This window comes from Staurois parvus, unplaced genomic scaffold, assembly GCF_062004578.1.
Source record: "Staurois parvus isolate SC_StPar_1 unplaced genomic scaffold, SC_StPar_1.0 ptg001136l, whole genome shotgun sequence".
NCBI classification, from domain to species: Eukaryota; Metazoa; Chordata; class Amphibia; order Anura; family Ranidae; genus Staurois; species Staurois parvus.
This window is the reverse complement of record NW_028318932.1, coordinates 191,166-202,559: the sequence shown is the minus strand read 5'-3', so window position 1 is coordinate 202,559 and position 11,394 is coordinate 191,166.

Below are 11,394 nucleotides of genomic sequence, written 5' to 3'. Positions count from 1 at the left end.
ATAAACCAATTACTGGCGTACCTCGGTTTACAAAATTTAATGCGTTCTCCGGGACGTTTCGTATTGCAAAATATTTGTAAACCGAAACGCGGTTTCCTATAGGAATGCATCAAAAACCAATTAATCTGTTCCAGAGGTCAGAAAAAAGTAATGAAAAAGTCTTATCTGTTCAAAACTATTTATAAAGTGCACTTTAAAGGCATAAATACTGTACAGGGACATCATTAAAAATAAATTCGTAAATGCATTGAAAACCAATTAAACCGTTACGGAGGTCAGAAAAAAGTAAAAAAAAAGTCTTATCTGCTCAAAACTCTTTATAAAGTGCACTTTAAAGGCATAAATACTGTACAGGGACATCATTAACCTCCCTAGCGGTATGATTATTTATGATTTTTGGTGCTGAAAGCGGTACCATTATTTTGCATGGAAATATGTAGTTTTTTTATTGTAGGCTGTAATTTTTAGGAATAACTCACTGAAATCTGTCCGAACAAGAGTCTAGTAAACATCCCGGGTATGATAAAATTTGAAACACGAAATCATAAATAATCATAAAAAATAATAATATAATAATAATACATTTAATTCAATAATATAATCAAACCAAAAACACTGAAATTAGAAATATAGCGCCAAGTTCGCACATCGCTGAGCAAAGTCGCAAAATAGTTTTCAGTGTCTGATGACGAATTTCCCCCACGAATCATTATCACTCAATTCTGCAAGTGGTTCTGATTTACTATCGCTGTTCTCTAGCCGGTCTAAAACCGCTTTTGAGCTAAAGGGACGCTTTTGGGTGCCATGGACGTTTCTCAGTTTCCAGGCAGAAAGAACAGTAAAAATGCAGGCAGGGCGCCGGACAAAGCACTCGGGACAAAATGTATGTGAAATGGGTTGAAACAGCAATGTTTTACTATGAAAAATTTGTTTTGAAAAAAATGAAATTTTTTAAAATTTTCAAATTTCCCGCCGCCGCCCGTACGTCCCGACGTCACAGGAAACGGAACACAGAAGCCGGATACCGGCATCGGCCGGAGGAGATGGCCGGGGACGCTGCAGGGGACACATCGCGGGAGCGAAGGACAAGGTAAGCTCTGCAGGGACTCCCTATGCAGCGCCGCATGGTAAGCCCGAGTGTAGCTCGGGGTTACTGCTTTTGGCACTAACATTCTACCTCGAGCTACACTCGGGAATACCGCTAGGGAGGTTAAAAATGAATTCGTAAATGCATTGAAAACCAATTAATCCGTTCCAGAGGTCAGAAAAAAGTACAAAAAAAAGTCTTATCTGTTCAAAACTCTTTACAAAGTGCACTTTAAAGGCATAAATACTGTACAGGGAGATGATTGAAAATGAATTCGTAAATGCATTGAAAACCAATGAATCCGTTCCAGTGGTCAGAAAAAAGCACAAAAAAAAGTCTTATATGTTCAAAACGGGGCCAGCACTATAAGCCTCCCAGGAGCAATGCATCCTGGGGAAACTTCGTATTGCAAAAAAATTCGTAAACTGAGGCATTATTTTCAATGAATTTTGATTTGTAAACTGAAAATTACGTTAACCAAAGCATTCGTAAACCAAGGTACGCCCGTCATTTACACGTATTGGGATTTTTTTTTAGCAAAGACATGGAGCAGAATAGATTTTGGCCTAAATTTATGAGGAAATCTGATTTTTGAAATTTGTTTTACTGGACATGTTTAACAGCAAAAAGTTAAAAATGTAGTTTTTTTTGCTCAAAATTGTCAATCTTTTATTATTTATAGTGCAAAAAATGAACACCGCACAGGCGATCAAATACCACCGAAAGAAAGCTTTATTTGTGGGAAAAAAGGATGTAAATTTCATTTGGGTGCATGACTGCGCAATTCGCAGTTAAAGTAACTGAGCGCCGTATCGCAAAAAATGTCCTAGTCAGGAAGGGCGGTAAATCCTCAGGAGGGTAAGTGGTTAAATCCTTTACTCTTGAGAAGAAACAAAACACTAAACAAATATCAATGGCGGAAAAAGAACCCCATATTCTGGAATCACATGGCCTCTCCTTGTTATTTATTAGCATAGGAAGTATAAAAACCACAAAATGTTATCATTTACCATCTGTTCATATTAGTATTTATGTCTTTGTAAAATGAACTCCGAACTCCCTGATAATATATACGGAAACCTCGTACATACTCCCTGTAATAAATCGTAAATCATACTTAGACGTGAGCAAGAAAGGTTTCTGAACAGATTTTTATGACAACGCACCTCATGCCATTAACCTCCTTCACTTGGAAAGCAAATTACAGAACCATTTAAAAAATAAAATTCCTAACAATATGGATTTGGGAGCAGGAGGGGGGCCACGCTGGAGATGGAGGTGAGGGGAGATCAGACTTCTAGATGGCGGTGTATATGGTATTATTATTATACAGGATTTATATAGCGCCAACAGTTTGCGCAGCGCTTTACAATATAAGGGAGACAATACAATTACAATACATTTCAGTACAGAAGGAATAGGAGGGCCCGGCTTGTGGAGCTTACAATCTAAAGGAAGGGGGAGGTGATATAAAAGGTTATGTGGGGGATGATCTGGTGGAGGTGATTCAAGTACCGTTCTTAGCTGGAGGTGGGGTAGGCTTCCCTGAAGAAGTGAGTTTTCAAAGATCGCCTAAAGGCAGACAGGGTGGGGGCTGACTGGACATGCTGTGGTAGGGAGTTCCAGAGGATGGGAGAGGCTCTGGAGAAGTCCTGGAGGCGAGCGTGAGAGGAGGTGATGAAGGAGCTAGAGAGGAGGATATCATGGGAGGAGCGCAGCGGGCGATTTGGGCGGTATCTGTGGATGAGTTTCTTGTCTTCCCCCCAGCCCGGACACCACCCATTGACATGATTCTCCATCATGTCCAACAACGCCACCATCAAACCCGCCCCGCAGGTCAGAGTACTTGGTGTCATTCTGGACTCCAACCTATCCTTCCAGCCCCAAGTCCAATCTTTAACAAGCTCGTGCAGACTCCACCTCCGCAACATCGCCAAAATCCGCACGTTCCTAACCCCAGAAACCACTAAACAGCTCATCCACTCCCTCATCATATCACGACTCGACTACTGCAACTCCCTCCTCACTGGCCTGCCTCACCGCTGGCTATCCCCGCTTCAGTCGATCCTGAATACGGCTGCCAGACTCATTCACCTTTCCAACCGCTCCGTTTCCGCCACCCCCCTCTGCCAATCCCTCCACTGGCTTCCGATTGCCCAACGGATCAAATTCAAAATCCTAACACTGACGTACAAAGCTGTCCACCATACTGCCCCAAACTACATCACCGACCTAATATCCAAGTACCGCCAAGCACGCACACTCCGCTCCTCACAAGACCTCCTTCTCTCTAGTTCCCTGGTCTCCTCCTCCCATGCCCGCCTCCAGGACTTCTCCAGGGTGTCACCCATCCTCTGGAACTCCCTGCCCCAACCCATCAGATTATCACCTACTCTCCTCTCCTTTAGGTGCACCCTGAAAACCCATCTCTTCAGGGAAGCCTACCCCACCCCCTGCTAACTTGCCGACCTCCTCCACTCTTCGTACCACTCCATCCCCCACAGCTATCTCCTCCTGTGCCACCATCCCCTCCCTCCTAGATTGTAAGCTTGAAAGAGCAGGGCCCTCAATCCCCTCATGTTCTGCATTGTATTGGTATTGTTCTGTCACATGTTCTGTCCCCCTTTGTAATGTACAGTGCTGAGAGAACTATCGGCGCTTTATAAATACTGTATAATAATAATAATAATGAGGTTGGCAATGTAGCTAGGGGTAGTGTTGTGGATGGCTTTGTAAGCTGTGGCTAGTATTTTGAATTTTATACATTGGTTAGTGGAAGCCAATGGAGGGATTGGGAGAGAGGGGCAGCAGTCGCTGATTGGTTGGTAAAGTGGATGAGTCTAGCAGCAGCATTCATAATAGACTGAAGGGGGGATAGCCTGTGTAATGGTAGACCAGTGAGGAGGGAGTTGCAGTAATCGAGGCGGGATATAACCAAGGCATGGATACGTTGTTTTGTAGTGTCATTGGTCAGGAAGGGGCGGATTTTGGAAATGTTCCGGAGGTTGAGGCAGCAGGATTTAGCCAGTGAGTGGATGTGGGGCCCAAAGGAGAGGTCAGAGTCTACGCCTAGCACCTTGGCATGAGGGGAAGGACCAATGGTTGTGCTGTTGATCTTAATGGTAAAGTCGTGAGTGGGGGATCGGGGGGGAGGAAATATTACAAGCTCAGTTTTTGAAAGATTGAGTTTAAGGTAGTGATGTGACATCCATGCTGATATGTCGCTTAGTAGATTTGTGATACGTGAGAAGATTGAGGGGTGAGCTGGGAGTGGAGAGATAGATCTGGGTGTCATCACCCCCACCTCACCCCCTTGGTCTCAGCCCGAATCACACACCTACTGAGCGACATATCAGACTGGATGTCGCTCCACTTCCTTAAATTGAACCTCTCCAAAACCGAGTTTCTTGTCTTCCCCCCAGCCCGGACACCACCCCCCATTGATTTCTCCGTCACATCCAACAATGCTACCATCAAACCCGCCCTGCAGGCCAGAGTACTGGGTGTCATTCTGGACTCCAACCTATCCTTCCAGCCCCAAGTCCAATCTTTAACAAACTCGTGGAGACTCCACCTCCGCAACATCGCCAAAATCCGCACGTTCCTAACCCCAGAAACCACTAAACAGCTCATCCACTCCCTCATCATATCACGACTCGACTACTGCAACTCCCTCCTCACTGGCCTGCCTCGCCGCTGGCTATCCCCTCTTCAGTCCATCCTGAACACGGCTGCCAGACTCATTCACCTTTCCAACCGCTCTGTCTCCGCCATCCCCCTCTGCCAATCCCTCCACTGGCTTCCGATTGCGCAACGGATCAAATTCAAAATCCTAACGCTGACGTACAAAGCTGTCCACCATACTGCCCCGTACTACATCTCTGACCTAATATCCAAGTACCGCCCAGCACGCACACTCCGCTCCTCACAAGACCTCCTTCTCTCTAGTTCCCTGGTCTCCTCCTCCCATGCCCGCCTCCAGGACTTCTCCAGGGTGTCACCCATCCTCTGGAACTCCCTGCCCCAACCCATCAGATTATCACCTACTCTCCTCTCCTTTAGGTGCACCCTGAAAACCCATCTCTTCAGGGAAGCCTACCCCACCCCCTGCTAACTTGCCGACCTCCTCCACTCTTCGTACCACTCCATCCCCCACAGCTATCTCCTCCTGTGCCACCATCCCCTCCCTCCTAAATTGTAAGCTCCAAAGAGCAGGGCCCTCGATCCCCTCATGTTTTGCATTGTATTGGTATTGTTCTGTCACATGTTCTGTCTCCCTTTGTAATGTACAGCGCTGAGCGAACTATTGGCGCTTTATAAATACTGTATAATAATAATAATAATGAGGTTGGCAATGTAGCTAGGGGTAGTGTTGTGGATGGCTTTGTAAGCTGTGGCTAGTATTTTGAATTTTATACATTGGTTAGTGGAAGCCAATGGAGGGATTGGCAGAGAGGGGCAGCAGTCGCTGATTGGTTGGTAAGGTGGATGAGTCTAGCAGCAGCATTCATAATAGACTGAAGGGGGGATAGCCTGTGTAATGGTAGACCAGTGAGGAGGGAGTTGCAGTAATCGAGGCGGGATATAACCAAGGCATGGATACGTTGTTTTGTAGTGTCATTGGTCAGGAAGGGGCGGATTTTGGAAATGTTCCGGAGGTTGAGGCAGCAGGATTTAGCCAGTGAGTGGATGTGGGGCCCAAAGGAGAGGTCAGAGTCTACGCCTAGCACCTTGGCATGAGGGGAAGGACCAATGGTTGTGCTGTTGATCTTAATGGTAAAGTCGTGAGTGGGGGATCGGGGGGGAGGAAATATTACAAGCTCAGTTTTTGAAAGATTGAGTTTAAGGTAGTGATGTGACATCCATGCTGATATGTCGCTTAGTAGATTTGTGATACGTGAGAAGATTGAGGGGTGAGCTGGGAGTGGAGAGATAGATCTGGGTGTCATCAGCATAGAGGTGGTATTGGAAGCCATGGGAGGTTATCAGTTGGCCCAGGGAGGAGGTATAGAGAGAGAAAAGAAGGGTATAATGGTGCTATGTGTGACATCATGGGGCTGATTTACTAAAACTGGAGAGTGCAAAATCTGCCGCAACTCTTTAGACAAACCAATCGGCTTCCATGTTTTTTTTTGTCAAAGCTTTATTGAACAAACTGAAGGCAGAAGCTGATTGGTTACCATGCACAGCTGAACCAGATTTTGCTCTCTCCAGAGTAAATTCCCCCCTATGTGTCCCTTTCACCCTTGTCTAGGCATCCTGGGAGGACAATCACCCGGGATTTCTCATGTATCTGGAATACACCTCAGATATATGAAAACCAGAACCTGAAATTCTTCACTTTGTACGCCATGTACTACAAAACGTTCCCCAGACTGCTGAACTCTGTACACTGAGCTGTACAATGATCCCACCAGGAATAATCCCAGGAATGTGCAATTCACCCCATTCAACCAGTTCTGACATGTTCTGTATGTTAGTTAAATATAATAGAAGAGAGCAGTGCCCAGAATTCTACTAACTTACTGGCAGTGCCTAGGACTCATCTCACTGACTGGAATTGCCCAGAATTTCCCTCACTGACCGGCAGTGCCTGGAAATCCTCTCACTGACCGGCAGTGCCTGGAAATCCTCTCACTGATTGGCAGTGCCTGGAAATCCTCTCACTGATTGGCAGTGCCTGGAAATCCTCTCACTGACCGGCAGTGCCTGGAAATCCTCTCACTGATTGGCAGTGCCTGGAAATCCTCTCACTGACTGGCAATGTCTAGAAATCCTCTCACTGACTGGCAATGCCTAGAAATCCTCTCACCGACCGACAGTGTCTGGAAATCATCTTACTGACCGGCAGTGCCTAGAAATCCTCTCACTGGCAGTGCCTGGAAATCCTCTCACTGGCAGTGCCTGGAAATCCTCTCAATGACTGGCAATGCCTAGAAATCCTCTTACTGACTGGCAATGCCTAGAAATCCTCTCACCGACCGACAGTGTCTGGAAATCATCTTACTGACCGGCAGTGCCTTGAAATCCTCTCACTGGCAGTGCCTGGAAATCCTCTCAATGACTGGCAATGCCTAGAAATCCTCTCACTGACCGGCAGTGCCTGGAAATCCTCTCACTGACTGGCAATGCCTAGAAATCCTCTCACCAACCGACAGTGTCTGGAAATCATCTTACTGACCGGCAGTGCCTAGAAATCCTCTCACTGGCAGTGCCTGGAAATCCTCTCAATGACTGGCAATGCCTAGAAATCCTCTCACTGACCGGCAGTGCCTGGGATCCTCTCACTGACCGGCAGTGCCTGGAAATCCTCTCACTGACCGGCAGTGTCTGGAAATCCTCACACTGACTGGCAGTGCTTGGGATCCTCTCACTAACTGACTGGGATCCTCTCAATGACTGGCAGTGCCTGGAAATCCTCACACTGATCGGCAGTGCCTGGAAATCCTCTCACTGACCGGCAGTGCCTGGAAATCCTCTCACTGACCGGCAGTGCCTGGAAATCCTCTCACTGACCGGCAGTGTCTGGAAATCCTCTCATTGACCGGCAGTGTCTGAAACAGGGGCGGACTGACCATTTGGAAACTCGGCCACTGCCCGAGGGCCCGGGGTCAGTAGGAGGCCCCATGAGATGCCCCTGGTACCTTTTTCATAGGCTTTTTTGAGTTTGGGCAAGGACACAGGGGCCCTATGATCCCTAATTGCCCGGGGACCCCATGAGTTGTCAGTCCGCACCTGGTCTGGAAATTATCTTACTGACCGGCAGTGCCTGTATATCCTCTCACTGAACGGCAGTGCCTGGAAATCCTCTCACTGATCGGCAGTGCCTGGAAATCCTCTCACTGACCGGCAGTGCCTGGATATCCTCTCACTGACCGGCAGTGCCTGGAAATCCTCTCACTGACCGGCAGTGCCCAGGATTTCTCTCACTGATGGGCAGTGCCCAGGATTCCTCTGACTGGCAGTGCCTGTGATTCTTTTGACTGACTGGCATTGCCTGGGATTCTTTTTAATGATGGACAGTGCCCAGGATTCCTCTCACTGATGAACAGTGCCCAGGGTTCTTCTCACTGACTGGCATTGCCTTGGATTTATCTGACTGGCAGTGCCCAGGATTTCTCTCACTGATGGGCAGTGCCCAGGATTCCTCTGACTGGCATTGCCTGGAATTCCTTTTAATGATGAACAGTGCCCAGGATTCCTCTCACTGACTGGCATTGCCTTGGATTTCAGTTACTGGCAGTCCCTGGGATTCTACTAACTGGCCATCAATTCCTGGGATTCCTCTATTTGGCTGACAATTCCTTGTGGCCATGTATTTCATTGACCTTTGTAAGCGTCCAGCTTTGTGTGCTTTTTGAATTGTACGTTTGCCGCCCATTTTTTCATGCAACAAATACGTGTAGAATTGGGTGATTTTGCGCACTTTCATAAGACGCTACGGTGTGAACGCAGCCTAATGCAGCCACCACATCTAAGGACTGGCAAGCTGCAATACATCACATTTATTCCAGGGTTTAGATACTGCACACTTTACAACTGAAACAAAGTTTCACTTTGGCAGATTGTTGATATAGAATGTTTTCTGATCACCTGACAATAAAGTAACAGATTTGTTTTTTTTGTCCTGATCAGGATCAGGGTGAAGAACGGCCGGAGGGGCACTTGCAGGGCAAGGCAGAGCAGGAACAGGGCCCGTGTTCGGTACTGACGCTCAGGGCTGCTGTTAGAAACCACGGGGCCCCACACAGCCAACTTGACAGGGCCCCCTACCCCAAGAAAAACAGTTTACTATGCTTTATTGATAAATAAACACAGTGAGTGATCAGTAAGTCATTGTGTTCATTCAGGAAAGGAAGGGGCTGGTAAATGTGACTTATTTACCACACCCTTCCCCAGTGGTGTCCCTAGGGGGTTGCGGGCCACACCAAGTGACACCATCACAGGGGGTGCAGGAGCAAGATGCCAGCAGAGCTCCTGGGCTCTGTGAAGGTCCTGGCCAGTTATTGGGTGATCTCAGATTCCCGGCACAGTGACAGCTGCCCCCGATGTAGCAGTAAAATGAGAATCCCGGACCCGTGAAAATATGTATCCCCTCAAGCAACTGCGCATGTGCCGTTTTCAGGCCGAAGAAGCCGATCTCCGACTTTAGCACAGAGCTGCCACTGTTAACCCCTTACAGGCTGAAGCTGATCCCATGGATCCCATGGATCACTATGGGTTGCAAGATCAGTTAACCCCATACAGGTTCAACCTGCCGGGATCAGCTTCAGCGGTTTGCAGCCTGTAAGGGGTTAACTGTGGTAGCTCTGTGCTAGAGTCAGAGATCGTCTTCTTTGGCCTGAAACCGGCACATGCGCAGTTGCTTGAGGGGATACATATCTTCACGGGTCGGGATTTTCATTTTACTGCTACACCGGCACCGCTCCTTCCTCTCTGGAGGGGTGACACCTCGTGTTACCGCACCGGGTGACACCAACCCTAGGGACGCCTCTGCCCTTCCCCCACTCTCTATCCTGAAGAATCCTAATATGTGCTTGCAGCTGCTGGTGGGAAGGAGAGGAGGGAAGTCGGCAGCACTGTGGGGTTGGCAGGGATAACTGGCAGGGTGCACAGGTAGGGTGATGAGTGTAATTACTGGAAACGATCCCCTGTATGGCTTTCTCTGCAGCAGCTGAAAGCAAGCAGAAGCAGCCAGCTTTCAGCTGCTGCAGAGAGACCCATACAGAGGATTGGTTCCAGTAATTGCCCCTCCTGCATACCGATCACCCTCCATGCCCACATCTGATTCACCCAGCTGCCTGGTCCCCTCTGCTGGCCTGGACCCCCGTACAAGAGGACTGGTGGTACCTCCTTATCCACGGCCCTGCTGACACTATCTAGCCGCTTAGTTCCTCCAGTTTGGTATCTTCCTCTGGGCACTGGATGACCTTGTCCTAGCACTGGTCCTGACCATAATTGATAGAACCCTCTTTACATCCTCTTGTAAGAGGTCATCAGGTTCTGGCACAGAGGAATGTGTATAGAGAAGTCCACCCCATAATCTGGATCTGAGACATAAACTCGGTTGGTGTCACCTGGTGCGGTAACACTTGGTGTCACCCGGTGCGGTAACACTTGGTGTCACCCCTCCGATGATCCCCGCAGGATGGATCGGTTCTGCAGATTGAGCATAATGGATCGGAGTCCAATCCATTATGCTCCCCAATCCACAGATCCGATCCATCTTGCGGGGATCGTCAGCTTGCTTTAAAACTTTCCTTTTTGTGGAGGTCGTGAAGAGGGTCCGATGTCATCCTTTGCGATAGGTGTCACCCAGTGCGGCGTGCACCCCCCGCACCCGCTTAGGGACGCCACTGGCTGGGGGAATAGGAGGCATAGCAGCCATTGGTCTTACAAAGAGGAAACCAAAGAGAATTAACAGTTTGATTTGAAAATGAACAGGCTATTTCAGAGCAACTACTGAGTGAACCAGAAAATGGATGACCAGGGGCTGACTGACCATTTGGAAACTCAGATCAGTAGGGGGCCCCATGAGATGCCCCTGGTACCTTTTTCATAGGCTTTTTTGAGTTTGGGCAAGGACACAGGGGCCCCATGATCCCCTATTGCCCGGGGGCCCCATGAGTTGCCAGTCCGTCCCTGCGGATGACATATTGAGTGAAGGTAGGAAATCAGCAACAACAACATGTAAAGAAGTTCTGGCCTGGAGTTCTCCTTTAAGCAATACCTTGCAGTACATTGATGTGCGTACAATACCGCACATTACGGCACGCGTTAACTTGCTTTGCGTTGAGGCAGCTAATTCATTATAATAAAAAAACACACATGACTATTATTAGCCCTGCAGAGCACCCCAGCGATTAGTATGTTCCTTGCGCTGCACCTTTCCGTGCAGTGCGCTGGGGTGCCATTCAGCATGAATGGCACCACACTTAGAGCAAGTATCCTGCAACAAAAAGTAAATTCAGAAATTGGTAAGTACAACATCCCCCTATTTCTTCTTTAATGATTTTTGGTTTATTTTTTATGGCATGGACAGGGGTTCACATAGGTGCGGGTGGTGCCACTGCGGATCCGCACGAAAATCTGTGCAGCCACACCACCCGCAGAGAGAAATGCGGACCCGTGGGCGTGTGCCATTAGTTCTAATTGTGTGCCGCCCGCACTGGAAAACGCAACCGTTCTGGGAACCGAGGTTCCCATGCGGCCTGCGTTTTCCAAAGAAGTGCAGGGACTTCTTCCCTGCGTGTCAAGGGCATGGGAGTCCATTCAAATGAATGGTCTCTCATGCCTGTGCAAAACAC